General features: G+C 41.1%; 1 protein-coding gene across 1 annotated transcript in view; it reads right to left on the minus strand.

Moving 5' to 3' along the window:
• The window catches only part of LOC124776988 (phenoloxidase 2-like), a 309427-nt gene that overhangs the window by 239765 nt on the left and 48633 nt on the right, over nucleotides 1-21029 (minus strand). The gene's annotated exons all lie outside the window — the stretch shown is intronic.

A 21029-nucleotide genomic window follows, 5' to 3' on the forward strand; every position in this document is an offset into this window, starting at 1 on the left:
AAATATGGAAGAACTTTTGGGTATGAGAGACATTATATTTCAAATATAAGAGGATATCATGATCTGAGCCAGGGGGAAGGTCTCATGGCAACTAATATTTCTTTTGTGAAATGGGGAGAGATGAAGGAAATGAGCCAATTATTTTACAAATTAAAAGTCAAAACTACTGAAAATCTTTGTTTATTCATCAATAAACATATTTATGTCACCAGTTTATATTAGGTATTAACTGCTTACAGTGTATAAAATTAGAGATTATAATATGTATATATAGGTTGTGTGTGTGTATAGTACAAGGGCCATTCAACAAGCAATGCCCCACATATTTTTTCTCAGAACATATTTATTGTTAAGAGTCAGAATTTGGTGACAATATACATCAACATGTCTTGTCCACGTCCTATTTTTCTACATAGTCTCCATCATGTTGTATGGTTGTAGGCTAACATTGTGAAAGAGCATATATTCCCTGCTAGTAAAAGCTCTTGTTCTGTAGGCCATGTTTTCACTACATGACTGACACTCTCATCATCTTCAAAGTATGTTCCCCATTGAGAATCTTTAAGTTGCCAAAAGAGGTGGAAGTCTGAGGGTGCCAGGTCAGGACTGTTGTAGGGTGGACGGGGCAATGATGTCCAACCCAATTTGGCGATGTGAGCATTCGTGGAACCCATTGTGAGCACCTCTTTGAATATCCGAGAGTCTCGATCATTTGCAGATGCACTTCCAAAGCTGATTGACAACTGTAGAGTGAATTGTCAAGTTGCGATGTGCCAGTTGGCATGAATAATGGCATCCACACATTTCAGTATGTCTGGAGCAGTTGCTGTAACAGGATGTCCCGAGTGTGGCTGATCGTGGAGCTCTGTTTCTGCATTTCCTGAGGCTGTAACTTTCTTTATTCATCACTCAGCTGTACTCCTATCAACTGCAACATCACCATACACCACACAAAAAAGTTTATGGATGTTCACCAAGGCTTCTTTTTCTGCACACAAGAATTCAATAACAGTATGCTGCTTGTAATGTGAGTCACATATAGACACCATTTTGCTGCTGTACTATGGCTCTGCCATCTGCCAGAATGGTTCAAAACTTCACCAGCGCACAGAACAAATGTCAAATGTGAAACACTAACAAGGACATTTGTCTATGTATATTAATGGCTTTTTTAAAAAAATGTGGGGCATTACTTATTGAATGACCCTTGTATGTATCTATGTACAGTATGTATAGTATAGTAATTTGAGATTGTAATATGTATAGGATCTGAAAACATTACTTTTCTGTCAGACATTCAGTTATATGTTTTTAGTAGTTTTGACATTGCTGGTAGCTATAGTTACAACACTGCTGGAACCTTTTGGTACCACAAGTCTCTAGAGGAACAGAAGATTCCAAATAATTGGAAAAGAGGACAGGTAGTCCCAGTCTTGAAGAAGGGTCATTGAGCAGATGCGCAAAATTATAGACCTATATCTCTGACATCGATCTGTTGTAGAATTTTAGAACATGTTTTTTGCTCACGTATCATGTCATTTCTGGAAACCCAGAATCTACTATGTAGGAATCAACATGGATTCCGGAAACAATGATCGTGTGAGACCCAACTCGCTTTATTTGTTTATGAGACCCAGGAAATATTAGATACAGGCTCCCAGGTAGATGCCATTTTCCTTGACTTCTGGAAGGCGTTCGATACAGTTCTGCACTGTTACCTGATAAACAAAGTAAGAGCCTACGGAATATCAGACCAGCTGTGTGGCTGGATTGAAGAGTTTTTAGCAAACAGAACATAGCATGTTGTTCTCAATGGAGAGACATCTACAGACATTAAAGTAACCTCTGGTGTGCCATAGGGGAGTGTTATGGGACCATTGCTTTTCACAATATATATAAATGACCTAGTAGATAGTGTTGGAAGTTCCATGCAGCTTTTCGTGGTTGATGCTGTAATATACAGAGAAGTTGCAGCATTAGGAAATTGCAATGAAATTCAGGAAGATCGGCAGCGGATAGGCACTTGGTGCAGGGAGTGGCAACTGACCCTTAACATAGACAAATGTAATGTATTGCGAATACATAGAAAGTAGGGTCCTTTATTGTATGATTATATGATAGCGGAACAAACACTGGTAGCAGTTACTTCTACAAAATATCTGGGTGTATGCATGCAGAATGATTTGAAGTGGAATTATCATATCAAATTAATTGTTGGTAAGGTGGATGCCAGGTTGAGATTCATTGGGAGACTCCTCAGAAAATGTAGTCCATCAGCAAAGGAGGTGGCTTACAAAACATTCGTTCGACCTATACTTGAGTATTGCTCATCAGTGTGGGATCCGTACCAGGTCGGGTTGACAGAGGAGATAGAGAAGATCCAAAGAAGAGCAGCGTATCATCACAGGGTTATTTGGTAAGCGTGATAGCATTACGGAGATGTGTAGTAAACTCAAGTCGCAAATTCTGCAAGAGAGGTGCTCTGCATTGCAATGTAGATTGCTGTCCAGGTTTCGAGAGGGTGCATTTCTGGATGAGGTATTGAATATATCGCTTCCCCCTACTTATACCTCCCGAGGAGATCACGAATGTAAAATTAGAGACATTTGAGCATGCACGGAGGGTTTCCGGCAGTCGTTCTTCCCACGAACCATATGCGACTGGAACAGGAAAGGGAAGTAATGACAGTGGCACGTAAAGTGCTCTCTGCCACACACTGTTGGGTGGCTTGTGGAGTATAAATGTAGATGTAGATAATCATCTGGCACCTTCAGGAGCAAGGATGAGGGTGGTACTGGAGGGCCATAATCGGCTAATCAATATGTGACATGTGCAGTGCACCTTTGACTTCCCATGTCCTTTTTTGCTTCCTGTTCTATATATTTCATTAATGTTTTTCCGATATATTTTGTGGCTGAGTACAATAAAGTGAAAATTATCAAACCAATAGTCCATGTATGTACTTTTTATGTAGACTATAGTGTTCCTACTTAATTGATGAACCTGAAGGAAAAACAGTGTTCTTGTGGATGGGTTATCTACCACGTTTCGCACAGATACACACAGTCATGACTACTGCACATAACCTACTGCATGCCATCGGTGGCACCATCCAGGACAATTAAAAATGAGATTGGGGTTCTGCTACACCCATCTTCTGTATTTCAACCACAGGATACCATGCACACATCGATCTGACTTTTAACATCTTAGTAGCAGCCACACCATTCACGTCATCAGGTCAGTGATGCAAACACAAAACAATGCTTTGCACAACCATACATCAGGGCCAAGTGACTTTAAGCCCAATGAGAATATCCCCGCAATCCTTTCATCTTCCTGCTACTGTGTTTGAGACCAACAGACTTTCTGCCCATTGGCTCTCATAGGCCTTTCGCATCGCAATTGCAATACGACCCCCATTGTTTACGCCTGATAAAATTAGAAATATGGTTTGCAATAGTCGAGAATATTTTCATCCAACAGAAAATTTCTGATGATTTTGAACATGTCTCATTATTGATCAGTAATCCTGATCAATGAGCTACCTATTTGGTGTCAGAATTATATCACATTCCCTCTCTACAGGAACCCTACAACACTCTCAAGGTGGCACTGATGTTATACTGCACAAAACCAATGTACCAAAGGCTCATGATAATCTTGTACCACAAGAGGCATGGCCGCAAGACACCATTTGAATTCTGGAGATATTTGCATGGAATGATTGATGCCAGTATCAATTTGAATGCCTTGCTACTACACATATTGCAACAACAATTTCTACCACAAGTTTTTTTCATCTTAATTGCTCATGAAGGCCAGCTGTGATGCCACCTACACCCAACAACTGCCGAGTGTTCCTCATGATAAACAAGCACTCCATGCCACTGTCAAGAAGCTGGCTAAGCAGTTAGCAACTTTGCAACTATGGACTGTGGTGGCAGAAACTTCACATGCACACCACACTCCTCCTTCCCAGTCTCATAGTTACAAGACTCTTTGGGCAGGAATTTGCTGCTACCAGAAACACTTTGATCAGCAGTCTATGAAGTGCATGAAGCCATGTTCACAACCAAATGCAAAGCACAGTCTGGTTTAGGTGCAACAGATAATGACACCCATCTACAGCACCTACCATAGAAGACCCATCATTGCCTTACGTTTAACTGACCTTGTACAGCTGCTCATCATACTGCCAGCTGTGGCACATCTCTGATGCTGCTGCCTGCAACACAGTTGCATTCCACAACATCACAAATGCTGTTCATCACAGTCCACTCTTCAGGCTTAGTGTTTTTAATCAACATGGGACTGGACGGCACCATGCTACAGCCATGTACTAACAAGATGCCAAACAAACCAGTACAGTCCCCTTAATGGCAGTTAATGATTCTGTCATATGCACATATGGTTACAAGAATTTGGTGATTGATGTTGGGCTTGCTGATAACAGCAAGTTGACTTTCCTATTAAATGATGTTGCTCAACCTACTTTGGGTACTGATTTCCTCATGTAGGATGCTCTGACTGTGGATTGACTAAATGACCACACTATTTCTGGCGTTAAGGGTCATTTGACAATACCCACCACTGACAGGGTGGACACTTAAGTACTCTGGTCTTAAATAACTATTGGTGTTACTGGGAGTCCTACTGTTGCAATTTGATATACAATCTCCATACCTTGGAAGAAGATTATGAAACAGTCTGGTATGAAACAACCTTGAGGAGAACAGTGTGTCAGAAGATACTCTACTGGCAACAGAACATGAACTACTAGTAGGTCACAAAACGTTAGAGTGGCTTAAGATACCTCCACAGTGTGACCGTGTTCCTCACACAGTAGTACCTCAGAAATATAGCAGACCATGAACCCACAGGATGTGGCCATATGCACAACACTGCATAATATTCGAACAACTCATTGCTCACCAGTCTCATCATGTGCATATCAGACTATGCCAGAATGACTACATGAGACGCCGGCCGAAGTGGCCGTGCGGTTAAAGGCGCTGCAGTCTGGAACCGCAAGACCGCTACGGTCGCAGGTTCGAATCCTGCCTCGGGCATGGATGTTTGTGATGTCCTTAGGTTAGTTAGGTTTAATTAGTTCTAAGTTCTAGGGGACTAATGACCTCAGAAGTTGAGTCCCATAGTGCTCAGAGCCATTTGAACCATTTGAACTACATGAGACCAAAGTCTTTTTTGAAGAGGTACAACAAGGTGGTGACACAAACCTTCGGACAGCCTCTGGTCCTCACCACTTCACCTGGTACACAATATGGGTGGCTCATGGCACCGCTGGGTGATTATCAAGCACCAAATGCTCAAATATTCCTGGATAGGTATCCAGTAACAGACATTCATGATTTCACAAATTCTCTATCTGGTGCAAATATCTTCAGTGTGTTAGATTGCAGAAAGGCTTATAATTAAATCCCAGTGGCAAATAAAGATGTACCTAAAACTGCAGTGGCAACACCATTTGGAATGCCTGAATTTTCTGGCTTTGGTTATGCAACTTAAGTGTCCTGAAACACCAGATGCAGTCATTTTTCCTGTTTTAGTGAAGCCTCTGAGCCTCAATGCTCTGGGTTGTCACACAGGGTGGCATTGTTGTTAGTTGAGAGCTCCAACATTAGGTGCATAATGGGGCCCCTTAGGGTTATGGCTACCAAGGAGGGAAACTTATGTGATGTGAGCAGTGCATGGTAGGAAAGTTGTCTGGAGGCATGAGTGTTATATGTTCCATTTTGAATTGGTGTTCTGAGGGGCAATGATGAGAACACATTGTGGTGCAAGTAATGTAAGTAATACGTTTACAGTCAATGTAAATATTGTATGGGTATCAGGGTGTATGTGTGTCTGAGAGATTCAACATGTATTGGACACTGGCTGAGGTGACATGTATATATGAAAAAATCAGATAAAAACACAAATATTGTACATATCTAGCTCATGTTACAGCACTCCTCCTGTGAAGCTTAGCATACACTACGCATTTCTAAGACACACTGCCACCATTCATTGTCACTGTGCCACACAAAGAATCCTGTCAACAACTGGGTTTGATTGAAGGAAGGCAGGGAGCTGAAAGTTGAATCACCAACAGCACTGCTGAAAGAATGTAGTGTATGTATATGAAGCAAAGTAGCTGAAGTTTTTATTTGGAAGAAGTTTTACTTATAGCATAAAAAGTAAACCACTAAATATTTTGGATTCACATCTATTTTCACTATGCAACTGTTCTCAAATGTTTGATGTGTGAATTGTGATTGCTAATTTGGCAGAAGCAGAAACTGGCAGCCTGAAATTGTCATATTTTGATATGTGTATCTCCACTTTGTTGAAAGGTGAATGCTATGTTAAAAAGCAGAATGAAAAGAAAAATGACTCATCCAGGATTTGATCTCAGAACCTTCCAGTTTGCAGTCACACATTTTAGTGTTAGATTCCCACACCAGATGCAGATGAGATCCCCCAAGCTGCTCTCTCAAATTAAAGGTCTCTGCTAGATGGCAATGGCATCATTTTACAACTCAACTTTAATTTGAGTAATTGAGACAATTACAAAATATTTATACATTTTATACAAAAACCTTTGTCATATCAAAACTGGATCAAAACCCCAACAGCAGTTACTGAAATTAGTATGCATATACAGACAGATGCAAGCAAGTGACTTCAATTTATAAATACAGATCTATAGAGAAAGCAGGCAGCAAAGGTATAAATGTGATGAATAACATTATAAACACTGCAAATAGGCAATTTCAGCTACCCTTGAAAACAATCAAAGCATACCATCAATTTATATTACCATCAGTGGTAAGATTTGGCATGAGCATTTGAGCTCACAGATTGCAGCTTGTGAAGCCAGCCTCATTTATGAGAAGAGTTCTGTGATGGATGAATGGGTGCCTACTGCAATACCGTGAATGCTGCAGTATTGTTAATTCTAGGAATATGCCCACTGGACTTGGAAATTACGAAAAAAGGAGCCCTTCATGGGTTAAGGAAAGGCAATCAGATGTGGTTATGAAGGATGGCTGGGACTGAGGTCAATACAAAACGTTAATAAAAGATTGCACATTACAACTGTGGCAAAATGAATGTAACACTTCAAGCACAGGCAGGAGAATATACATATTTCTCCATAACATCAGGGAGAGACTAAGAATGAGGTTCCTTGGCCCACAGAGAGGACTGATATATTACCAGATTGGCCATTGCCCTTCTGCCACATATCTACCCAAAATCAAAATATAGGTGAATAACAGTAGCACCTGCAAGCAGTGTGAACACTCCCGACCACACATATTGGGACTGTGTGCCCTATGAAGATGCAGTGGGTAATGGCTGTCAAGCATTAAGGATATGGGACCCAACAGCAGCACTCAGGAGTGTGGCAACCTGGCACATATTAGACAATACTGCAGCTGCAGTACCCAGAATGGCCATGGAAGACTTCACAAAGCAATCAACCACATCAGCATGCTGCCATCCTGACTAGACAACATACTCTGAAAATGGGGAGAACACAAGTGAGATCAGCAACCATTGAATGAAGTACAATATTGCAGTGTCTGTGTTACTCTGAATTACAATGTACTGTTCTTCCGGACATGCATTCAGGAATACATGTCCGAAGGAACAGGCAAACAGGCACTGCAGCGAGTACAGCCATCACAAAATACATGAAATACACTCACAGTTGCGAATATGGACTACCATCAGCAGTATAATGGAATGAACAGGTTTCTCAAGAATTTACATTGTGTTGGTTCAAGCAAACATGGTAGTGTGGATTCTAAAATGTAACGGTGAATTGTGGATTTGTTTGTTAAAGTAGAAACACTGTTGATATGTTATCCAATGCCCAAGGAATCCAGTACACAATGGCTGCTGACCGGGTTAGTATAAGGGCAGACCCAGTTGCAGAAACAGTCACCGACAATTTAAATGCATCAAAATAAATTAACAAACACAGAACAGATTCTGTAGAACTAACACTAGTATAAGTAGTTGGTAATTGTATAAGGATTTTATTGCAGTTTTTAGTGGTAGAAGTAGTTATGGTATTAGCATTTTTGTAATATTAGCTTCTTTTATTAAGTACAGAATATATTTATTTTATCCACAAAAATGTGAATTTTATGGCCTATTTTAGCTTCTCAAACAACAGGCTGCCACTGTGAAGAAAAATAATAATAAGAAACACCCTTTTCACCTCCAAGATGGGGAACAAGGGAGGAGTCTAATCCTCCCACTTCCCAGGATAACCAGATGCAGAAAAAGCCACAGAAAGAAATAGGGAAACAGACCTATGGTACCGCAGTCTTGGTCTTTAGGAAGGTAGCTATCCAATATGTATATCCAATGGTCAACATTACCTCCCAGCAGGAGGAGTTAGTCCAGAGGGCTCTCTTTGAGAAGAAAGGGGGATACAAGTCTAGGCTCCAAATTCACCTTCTGGGCAAAGGTGCTCTATTCTTTGTCTTTGAGGGGATAGGAACAGTGGATTGGCTTAAGAAGATGATATCCAAGATAACTCCATGGGAGGAAGCAAAGCTGCTAGTCAAGAGAGTAGCTGAACTCTTCAAGACCACAACGATATCAATTTGAATACTAAAACTTCTTAAGGATATTCCTCCCACAGCTGAATAAACAACTGTTGGTTGGTTGTGATGCCAATACTGGTGAGGAGAAGCAGCAACACTAACAGCAAAGGTGAGTGCCCACTTGAATATCTACTCAACAGCAATTTAAAGATCTTGAAAAGGGATAGTACACCTACCTTCTGGAATAGAAGGAGGGAAGAATTCATCTTATTGATTAGTTATGCCAAACAATGGCATGTGACATTGATGTCTTTCTTGTCAGACCATTTGTGTATTAAGTTTGGGGTTGAAATTGTTGTTAAACAGACCATGGCCTATGGGAATACTAGGTAAACATGCCAGGACTCATGTATGAAAAAGCTAACCTTATACTTACATGAAGTCAAAACTGTGACTGAATGAAGTGGCACAGTGGTTAACACACAGGACTTCCAATTGGAAGAATGATGGTTAACATCTGTGTCCAGCTATCCAGATTTAGGTTTTGCATAATTTCCCTAAATCACTCCAAACAAATGCCAGGATGGTTCCTTTGAAAGGCACAACTGATTTCCCTCCTCATCCTTGAAACAATGCAAGCTTGTGGTCTGTCTATAATGACCTCAGAATCAATGGGATGTTCAATCACAATCTTGACTTTTTCAAAATTTTGGCAAGACATCCAGTAGATATTGAGGAAATGGCAGACGAAATGATGCCTGCCACTAAGACAAGTGTCCAATCAGTAATAATCGCACAAACAGGGAAGTACTTTGGTGGAGAAATAATCTGGAATTACAAAGAAATACCGTAAGAAGGCTGTTCAACTTTGCAAGAAGGAAATGACAACTAGCAAAATATGAGTAGGCCCTTGCCAAATACAACCTTGTGATTGATCAAGTGAATCTATCACCCTGGAAGGTATTCTTTGAGGAGGTGGAAGGCACAGCTGTAAGGGCTGGCTTTCCATAAAATCCTCATAAGAATACCAACTAATCCAGGAAGTGTTGTAAGGAAGGAGGATGGTGGGTACACAGGGACAGCACATAAGATGCTTGATTTGCTTCTCAAGACTCACTTCCTACAATGCACTCTGAAAGATAACACAGACCAAGGTTCAGTACCTGGGAGTGCCAATTTAATGGTAACCAAAGGGAGAACTGGGATCTGGCACACAATATGTTGGTTAAAAAAAAAACTACCACTGAGCATTGGGAACATTTCAACCATTCAAGTCACCAGGCCCAGAAGGAATCTTTCTGGCTCTACTGTAACAGGCAAGAAAGTGATTAATCAGATTCCTATGCAGACTGTCTATCATTAGCCACACAGCAGGAGTCATTCCTTATGGCTGAATGGCAGTGAAGGTAGTTTTCATTTGTAAGCCATGGAGAACTGATCATAAGGCTAAAGATGTGAGACCAATGAGCCTGTCCTCCTTTTACCTACAGATGTTAGAAAAACTGGGTAATGTACATGGCTATATAGGGTATGTGGAATGTGCTGTAAGTTGTAATAAGGGATAGGACCACTGAGCCACAGTCAGCTGTGCAACCACTCTGCTTCCAAGATATCCCACATAGTTACATGCACTGCACTGACAAGCTCTAGTAGGCAGCATGCCAATGTGGCCATATTTTGAGAACATTTAAAAACTAACTTATACACTCACAAATAATAATAATAATAATAATAATAATAATTTACAGAGTCACAATATAACAATGATCCCTGTAGAGCTATCACCAGCCATGTACTGAAAGAAAAGTTAAGTAATGTTATTAGAGGTTGTATGTGTCCCATCTAACTTTGCCACCTCATGTACTTCTGAAACAAAACAAAATGTGAAAAATGGAATTGCCCACAGATGCACCTATGTCAAGTGTTCACACAATGGGCAGGAATGTACAATTCATAAATGTAAACAAACATCACTTTCAACACAAAGCTACATTTTTAAGTGGCATATGGATGTTTTTCTTCTACTTAAATAGAAACCAGAGGTACAATTAGTAACGGCAGACTTGTTTTCACTGTTATAAATTCCATACCTTCTGAAAAACATAGACTTTAAAGGATGGCAATGTGCCAAGTTTCTGCTTTAATGCACAGAGCAAGGATTGCCTATAGCTGTCTTCAGGATAGTGCATTATGGTAGTACAGCACTATGGCAGGAACTCTGGCACAGTTTCCACTATTGAAAGTCTAAATACTCCAGAAGGTGTAAGGTTTAGAGCAGTGAAACCAAGTCTGCTATCACTAATTGTACATCTAGTTTTCATTTCCATAGAAAAAACAAATATGTGCAATTTTAAAAAAGTAACTTTGTGTTTAAAGTGATGTGTACATCTACATCTATACTCTGCAAACCATCATGAGGTGTTTGGTAGAGGGTATGCCCCATTGGAGTAGGTATTAGAGTTTCTTCCTGTTCCATTCATGTATGGCATGCAGAAAGAATGACTGAATGCCTCTGTGGACGCAGTTAGTACTCTAAACTTTTCCTCATGATCCTTATGTGAGTGATATGTAGATGGTTGTATTATGTTCCTAGAGACTTCATTTAAAACCGGTTCTTGAAACTTTGTTAGTAGACTTTCTTAGGATAGTTTACATCTATCTTCAAGAATCTTTCAGTTCAGTACCTTCAGTATCTCTGTGGCACTCTCCCAAGGATAAAACAAATATGTGACCATTCATGCTGCCCTTCTCTGTATACGCTCAATGTCTCCTATTAGTCCTATCTGGTATGGGTCCCACACACTTCAGCAATATTCTAGAAATGGTCACATGAGTGATTTGTAACAATCTCCTTTGTAGATTGATTTCACTTCCCCAGTATTCTACCAATAAACCAAAATCTGCCACCTACTTTATCCATGACTGAGCTATGAGATCATTCCATTTCAAATCCCTACAAAGTGTTACACTCAGGTATTTGTGTGAGTTGGCTGATTCCAACAGTGACTCACAGATATTATAGTCATAGGATACAACATTTTTTCGTTTCATGAAGTGCACTATTTTACATTTCTGAACATTTGAAGCAAGTTGCCAATCTCTGCACCATTTTGAAATCTTATCAAGATCTGACTGAATATTTATTAGCTTCTTTCAGATAGTACTTCATTATAGATAACTGCATCATCTGCTAAAAGCCTGATATTAATATTAATATTGTCTGCTATGTCATTAATGTACAACATGAACAGAAAGAGTTCTAAAACATTCCCAGGGGTACATCTGAAATTACTTCTACATCCGGTGATGACTCTCCATCCAAGAAGTGGAGATGCAGTACTGAGTAAAATGCTTTTGGGAAATCAAGGAATACTGCATCTACCTTATTGCCTCAATCCAAAGCTTTCAGTGAGTCATGGGAGAAAAGTGCAAGTTGAGATTCACATGATCAATGTTTTCGGAATCCATGCTGGTTGGCACTGAGAAAGTCATCCTGTTTAAGATACCTCATTATGTTTAAGCTCAAAATATGTTTGACGATTCTACAACAAATTGATGTCAAAGATATTGGGTGGTAGTTTTGCAGATCACTTCTACTATCCTTCTTGTAGATGAGTGTGACCTGTGCCTTTTCCCAAGAATGAGCACAGGTTTTTGTTCAAGGTATCTACAATAGATTATAGTTAGAAGAGGGGCTAACTCAGCTGCAAATTCAGTATAGAATCTGACAGGGATTCCATTGGGCCCTGGAGCTTCATCCAGTTTTAACGATTTCAGCTGTTTCTCATCATTGACACTAATACTAGTTTCCTTCATCTTTTCAGTGGTATGAGGATTAAATTGAGGCAATTCTCCTGGGTTTTCCTTTGTAAAGGAATATTTGAATACAGAGTTAGGCATTTCAACTTTTGCTTTGCTACTCTCATTTTCGTTTCCTGTCTCATTCACTAGGGACTGGACATTAACTTTGGTGCTACTAACAGCCTTTACATATGACCAGAATTTCTTTGGATTCTGTGTGTAGTCACTGAAGGCATCACACATTGCTCTCTTGACAGCCAAATGCATTTCATTCAGCATCTCTCTGTCTACAGCCCTACACTTTGTTTTGCACCTATTTTGCAGTAAGCTCTGTTTCTTTAGAAATTTCTTTAAAGTGACTGTATACTGGAGGTTCCATCCCATTATGAACAGTTCTACTGGGTGCATATCTATCCAGTGCATTGTCAACTGTTCTTTTAAACCTGAGCCAGAGTTCCTCTACATGCTCCTGCCCTGTGATGAAAGTTTCAAGTTTCTTTTTGAGGTAAGACACTACTGATTTTTTATCTAGCTACTGAACATATATATCTTCCTGCTAGTTTTAGTTATCCTTTGTACTTTGGTAATCACTGTTACCACAAGCAGGTCATGGTCATTTATACCACTTTTGATGTGAACCTCCTCGGAGAGGTCAGGTCTATTTGTTGCCATTAGATCCAATATATTTCCATCATGAATGAGATTCCTACCTATCTGTTCTAGGTAGTTTTCGGGGTAGGCATTTAGTAAAGTTTCACAGGATGTCTTATCATGCCCACCACTAACAAAACTATAATTTTTCCAATTAATTGTTGGATGATAACTCTATGACTGGGGAACTTACATACAAGTGAACTGATGTTTCCTCTAAAGTTTTCAATTACACTAGGAGATGAGTCAGGTGGATTACAGAAGGATCCAATTATCATTTTGTGCCTGCCCCTGATACTGAGTCTTGTCCAAAAAAATCTTACATGCACCTTCAATTCTTACGTCAGTGGATTTGAGTTTCTTGTCTGCTGTAACAAATACGCCACCTACATTTCCCATTTGTCTATCCTTTCAGTATACACTTAAATTTTCCCCAAAAATCTTACTGCTATCAATTTCAAGTTTCAATGAGCTTTCTGCACCTAGTATTATGTGAACTTCACTGCTTCGAACTCTGTCACTTTATTGTGAATGCTTTAGCAATCTACCATCATGATTTTAATACTCTCACCTGTATGAGACATTTCTTTTGATCTTACACTGATGCTTTTGGGTTTCCTACAACTATCATTATCTGGATTTGGTGGAGAGTCACATAATCTAAAGAACCCTTGCGTGCACCCCACACACAGTCAGCTAACTGAGTAGCAGCCTCTGATGCGTAGTGCACACTTGACCCAAGTAGTTCTCAGCCCTACTGCACAAGTCCAGGAAGTTGCAAACCAGCTTTTAGCAGAACCCTCAAAGTCTCTAGTTCAATCCCTCTATTCGACTCAGAACCGAAGGGCCGTGATTGGTTCTGGAGACAATGCTGCGAATTGTGAGCTTTGTTGAAACTCCATGCACAAGGCTGGTCTTTCAATCTTGTCTGCCAGTCACTGGAATGACCCAAGAGTCATCTCAGATCCCAGATGACAGGCATCATTTGTTCCAACAGGCACCACAATTTACAGTTGGTTGCATGCTGTTCCCTCAATAGTCTCTTCAACATGTTGAATAAGACACCCAGGCATACACATTGAGTGCACCTGGTGTCCTTCCCTGGCCCTCGTACCATTTCCCTAAGGGGTATCATCATGTGCTATATGTTTGAACAACCAACAACTAGTAGACCCCTACCCTTCTGCATTTGCCTCCTCCTGACACCAGACAAAATGGGTTTCCCCAAAACAGGTGAAGTGAGTCCCAATGGCTCATTTTCAGTTTCAGTGAAAGACAGCACCTCAAACTTAGTTAGGGGGATTGGTATAACACCCTGAGTCCTCCCTGGTCACCATCCACCCTCTACCAGATGCCTAGATCTACCACTGACATGTAACTCGCAGTCAAGTGGATGAGTAATGACGGATCCTGTATTTTCTGCAGAGGAGACAGCATCCATGGGAGAGGATATTACTTGATGCACCTCTGGTGCAAGTATCATAGGCACATGGTCGAAAGCATGGATTTCCGGGTGGGAAGGAGTGGCGGTCCCTGGCACGAATCCACCCAGAAGATATGTGTCGAGGTCCAGTGAGCTGGCCAGCCTGTGGATAGTTTTTAGGAAGTTTTATATCTGACTTGGCAAATGTGGACTGTTCCCCTAATTCTGCCTCAGCTACATTATGTCAGCAATTGCTGCGCAAACAAGTTCTGCATGTATGCATACACAACCACTACTCTACCACGCAAACATAGGGGTTACACTCGTCTGGTGTGAAACGTTCCCTGGGGGTCCACCGGGGTCTGAACCGCACAATAACCCTGGGTTCAGTGTGGGGTGGCGGAGGGGTGAAGTGGACTGTAGGTGTCATCGTGGGGTTGCGGACCACTGTGGCTGCGGTGGGGACGGGGCCTCTCCGCCGTTTATAGGTCCCCAGTTAACGTAACATAACATAACATCATAAGTACATGACTCTCAAGAGCTGTTGGAAAGGTCATTTTCAGGAAGGTCATTTTACAGTTCAGAAGAGTTTTTCAGCCACAATGAAAAAACCACCTAGGTCTGTGGACCAGATATTTTCCGTATGATATACCATAGTTTAAGTTTGAGCATTGATGTAGGTACCATACCTATGAAACATTCATAGTCATTTTCACTGATTTTTAATTTGTTTTTCACTTTTTATGTGTAATGTTTGATGTAATCTGTCACTTTTACCACACATGTGCATAGCAAACATGTACCATTACTTGTGTCTGATTGACTGCTTTACTATTACCTTTGTATTGATTGTTTACTGACACACTCTATGTCCTTTTGAGTTTATCACGGTTGGATCAATGGAGTTAGAAATAAGTAAAATAAATAAAAATAAATAAATAAAACACAATAATTCACAGCACCTGCCAATTGTTTGACCGTAGTCTGGGCGATTTCCAGCTGCTTACGAACATCAAACAACTCATCCATTGTTTGAGAACAGCATTCACAGTGGGGCTGCATTTTGGTTGGTGCAATGTATTACAAGTGAGTGAACAAATAACATTAAATTAAGTATACTGATCATCTTTTAATCTGTTGAGCTAAAAAGTTGCTAATTCCATATAAGAATTGAAGCAAATAAACAAAACAATTTTTTCTATTAAGGCAACATTAAAACATATGGTAAAAATTACTAGTTTACAAACATGTTTTGTGGTTACTTATAGTTGTTAGCAAACTCGAAAACAGAGTTAATTGATGATAAATGCAGACACTATATAGGGCTACTCTTCTTTAAGGGGGAATTAGATGTAACAAAATATGCTGAAAATCTGCAACAGTAACTTAATCACAAACACTGATTTAATACAAATTGCTCATAGATAATGCAAAGGACAATGATAGCTTCAAAAAATTCTCAAAAATGCATGTTTATTTGGTTTGATATACAAAGAAGGTCAGGGATGATGTTTTCTTTGGCAGAATTGTGAACCACAAATGCTGATTTGCTACGAAATAAATGACGTATCTAAAACACTCAACCAGTAATTTACGAAAATATATTTTTGAAAGCATCCCAAAATTCTCAAAATAACCTATTTCTTCCATAACAGTACAATGAAATTAGAGAACGATTATTTTGAGTGATGATAGGCCTACCATTCTCAAAAATTTTAAAAAGCACAATTAAGTTTAAGCCTACAATTAACGAAGACAGTACGTGTTTATTGTGGCACTTGCAAATATTCAAAAGTTTACAATATGTAATTAAAGAAATGAGTATTGATACAATCAGTGAAAGATTACACAGAAATGATGCAAATAGTAAAACATGCAAAATCTAGAACTTTAAATCTGGCCCATGATCCTGTACATGTGATCTCTTACAAAGAAAGTTTCTTAAGTCGGTTGTTATATGTAAATAAATCTATGTATTACATGGGTTTTTCACTTAGTGGATTCTATTTACCCTTCTACACTGGCGTGCTGAGGAAGAACACTGCAGCTACAATGTGCAGCACGTCTTCTGCTTGTTGCAGCTAACAATGAGTTAGAGGACTATGGATTCTTGCCCACTTTGTGAGCCCCTGACACAGATGTGTCCCTGGCCCATTGCATTTTCACGCTTTACGTGTGTGGTAGGAAAGTTTGGTGCATCTTCCTGTATACACACACACACAGACACTCACACACACACACACACACACACACACACACACACACACACACACACACACGCACACACAAGACAAAAAGCAAAAAGAATGACAGACCATGAAAAAGTTGTCTGAATGGGATGGAAATTGGTGGATGCGATGTACATGTACAGATAAATAAATCACCAGAGTTTCAGAAAAATTGGATGATTTCCTCAAGAAAAAGAGCTCTACAGATTTAGTAAGTCAATAATGCACTGGTCCACTTCTGGCCCTTATTTATTTATTCATTTATCCTTTGACAAAGTACATTCTATGGATCAAGATATATTTTCATTTCATGCACCGACAGGTACATAGTTTTTACTGTCTACTGTTTAGCAAAAATATAATTTATTACAAAATTATTCTAGGGCTACTTCATATTACATTAGATTTTGTACAATTTTTCTTTTGATACAATAATGGTATTGCAATTGTTTTGAACTGTAGTGCAGATAAATTCATTAACACTGTAACAACAGTTTTCTATTAGAAAATGTTTGAGACATTTTTCTAAAAATTATTTTTATTGTTTATTTCTCTCAAGAATGAAGGGAGATTTCAAGGGCTTTTGGTCCAGTGTATGATGGCTTTTTTTGTATTTTGTGGTGTGGTGTGTAGGCTCATGGAAGAGGTTCCGTTTTCTTGTGCCATGGTTTTGTTGTGTGTTGTTATCTCTAATATCGGCTCATGGTTGTGTTGTGTGTTGTTATCTCTAGTATTGACACAATATTTGAATTTTGTCCAACAGAGGAGTTCGTGTAGGTATATGTTGGGTAAAATATATTAAAAAACAAAGATGATGTGACTTACCATACGAAAGCGCTGGCAGGTCGATAGAAACACAAACAGACACATACATACACACAAAATTCAAGCTTTCGCGACAAACTGTTGCCTTATCAGGAAATAGGGAAGGAGAGGGAAAGACGAAAGGAAGTGGGTTTTAAGGGAGAGGGTAAGGAGTCATTCCAATCCTGGGAGCGGGAAGACTTACCTTAGGGGGAAAAAAGGAAGGGTATACACTCGCACACACAAACATATACAGACACAAGTAGACATATTTAAAGGCAAAGAGTTTGGGCAGAGATGTCAGTCGAGGCGGAAGTGCAGAGGCAAAGATAATGTTTAATGACAGGTGAGGTGTGAGTGGCGGCAACTTGAAATTAGCGGAGATTGAGGGCTGGTGGGTAACGGGAAGAGAGGATATATTGAAGAGCAAGTTCCCATCTCTGGAGTTCGGATAGGCTGGTGTTGGTGGGAAGTATCCAGATAACCCGGACGGTGTAACACTGTGCCAAGATGTGCTGGCCGTGTAACAAGGCATGTTTAGCCACAGGGTGATCCTCATTACCAACAAACACTGTCTGCCTGTGTCCATTCATGTGAATGGACAGTTTGTTGCTGGTCATTCCCACATAGAATGCATCACAGTGTAGGCAGGTCAGTTGGTAAATCACTTGGGTGCTTTCACATGTGGCTCTGCCTTTGATCATGTACACCTTCCGGGTTACAGGACTGGAGTAGGTGGTGGTAGGAGGGTGCACGGGGCAGGTTTTACACCGGGGGCGGTTACAAGGATAGGAGCCAGAGGGTAGGGAAGGTGGTTTGGGGATTTCATAGGGATGAACTAACAGGTTACGAAGGTTAGGTGGACGGCGGAAAGACACGCTTGGTGGAGTGGGAAGGATTTCATGAAGGATGGATCTCATTTCAAGGCAGGATATGAAGAAGTCGTATCCCTGCTGGAGAGCCACATTCAGAGTCTGGTCCAGTCCCGAAAAGTATCCTGTCACAAGTGGGGCACTTTTGTGGTTCTTCTGTGGGGGATTCTGGGTTTGAGGGATGAGGAAGTGGCTCTGGTTATTTGCTTCTGTACCAGGTCGGAAGGGTAGTTGCAGGATGCGAAAGCTGTTGTCAGGTAGTTGGTGTAATGGTACACGGATTCCGGACTGGAGCAGATTCGTTTGCCACGAAGACCTAGGCTGTAGGGAAGGGATCATTTGATGTGGAATGGGTGGCAGCTGTCATAATGCAGGTACTGTTGCATGTTGGTGGGTTTGATGTGGACGGACGTGTGAAGCTGGCCATTGGACAGATGGAGGTCAACGTCAAGGAAAGTGGCGTGGGATTTGGAGTAGGACCAGGTGAGTCTGATGGAACCAAAGGAGTTGAGGTTGGAGAGGAACTTCTGGAGTTCTTCTTCACTGTGAGTCCAGATCATGAAGATGTCATCAATAAATCTGTACCAAACTTTGGGTTGGCAGGCCTGGGTAACCAAGAAGGCTTCCTCTAAGCGACCCATGAATAGGTTGGCGTACGAGGGGGCCATCCTGGTACCCATGGCTGTTCCCTTTAATTGTTGGTATGTCTGGCCTTCAAAAGTGAAGAAGTTGTGGGTCAGGATGAAGCTGGCTAAGGTGATGAGGAAAGAGCTTTAGGGTAGGGTGGCAGGTGATCGGCGTGAAAGGAAATGCTCCATCGCAGCGAGGCCCTGGACGTGCGGAATATTTGTGTATAAGGAAGTGGCATCAATGGTTACAAGGATGGTTTCCGGGGGTAACACATTGGGTAAGGATTCCAGGCGTTCGAGAAAGTGGTTGGAGTCTTTGATGAAGGATGGGAGACTGCATGTAATGGGTTGAAGGTGTTGATCTACGTAGGCAGAGATACGTTCTGTGGGGGCTTGGTAACCAGCTACAATGGGGCGGCCAAGATGATTGGGTTTGTGGATTTTAGGAAGAAGGTAGAAGGTAGGGGTGCGGGGTGTCGGTGGGGTCAGGAGGTTGATGGAGTCAGGTGGAAGGTTTTGCAGGGGGCCTAAGGTTCTGAGGATTCCTCGAAGCTCCGCCTGGACATTGGGAATGGGGTTACCTTGGCAAACTTTGTATGCGGTGTTGTCTGAAAGCTGACGCAGTCCCTCAGCCACATACTCCCGACGATCAAGTACCATGGTCATGGAACCCTTGTCCGCCGGAAGAATGACGATGGAACGGTCAGCCTTCAGATCACGGATAGCCTGGGCTTCAACAGTTGTGATGTTGGGAGTAGGATTAAGGTTTTTTAAGAAGGATTGAGATGCAAGGCTGGAAGTCAGAAATTCCTCGAAGGTTTGGAGAGGGTGATTTTGAGGAAGAGGAGATGGGTCCCGCTGCGACGGAGGATGGAACTGTTCCAGGCAGGGTTCAATTTGGATGGTGTCTTGGGAAGTTGGATCATTAGGAGTACGATTAGGATCATTTTTCTTCGTGGCAAAGTGATATTTCCAGCAGAGAGTACAAGTGTAGGACAGTAAATCTTTGACGAGGGCTGTTTGGTTGAATCTGGGAGTGGGGCTGAAGGTGAGGCCTTTTGATAGGACAGAGGTTTCGGATTGGGAGAGAGGTTTAGAGAAAAGGTTAACTACTGAATTAGGGTGTTGTGGTTCCAGATTGTGTTGATTAGAATTTTGAGGTTTTGGAGGGAGTGGAGTTGGAAGTGGGAGATTGAATAGATGGGAGAGACTGGGTTTGTGTGCAATGAGAGGAGGTTGAGGTTTGCTGGAAAGGTTGTGTAGGGTGAGTGAGTTGCTTTTCCAGAGGTGGGAAACCAGGAGATTGGATAGTTTTTTGAGGTGGAGGGTGGCATAATGTTCTAATTTACGGTTGGCCTGTAGGAGGATGCTCTGAACAGCCGGTGTGGATGTGGGAGAGGAAAGATTAAGGACTTTTATTAAGGATAGGAGTTGACAGGTTGATGTGTAGGTGAAGGATTAGGTGGGTGAGGACTATGGATTGTTCGGTTTGGAACTGGTATAGGGACTGATGGAAAGAAGGGTTGCAGCCAGAGATGGGAACTTTAAGTGTGAGGCCTTTGGGGGTAATGCCAAATGTCAGACAAGCCTGAGAAAATAGAATATGGGAGCGTAATCTGGCTAGGGCGAAGGCATGTTTGTGGAGGGAATGTAAATAAAACTTAATGGGGTCGTTGTGGGGGTGTTGTGAGGGTGACATGGTTTTAGAGGATGGAAAGTGTAACATGAGGCTGAAATGAAAATGAAAATAAAAATATATGGGGAGGGATAAAGGGGGACTGGAAAGTAACTGGAGATCTGGTGTGAAAAAAGGCGAAAAGGTGTTGGTTACAGCTGGGCTATGTTGGACTTGGGTTGGTAGACAACGGAGTGCACAAAGGTTAGGTGGTTGTGTTGCCGCCAGAACACGTTAGAGGACGGAGAAATTCGGGAAAATTTCGAAAAAACTGCGTGTAACATATTAAAAGGAGTGGTTTTGTGGTGGCAGATTATGAAAATGAGGCTAACAATTGTCTGACGAAGAAATAATGTCGTTAAAACCTGTGGGAAGCGGCTAA

The sequence above is a fragment of the Schistocerca piceifrons genome, chromosome 2 (genome assembly GCF_021461385.2).
Source record: "Schistocerca piceifrons isolate TAMUIC-IGC-003096 chromosome 2, iqSchPice1.1, whole genome shotgun sequence".
In the NCBI taxonomy this organism is placed as follows: Eukaryota; Metazoa; Arthropoda; class Insecta; order Orthoptera; family Acrididae; genus Schistocerca; species Schistocerca piceifrons.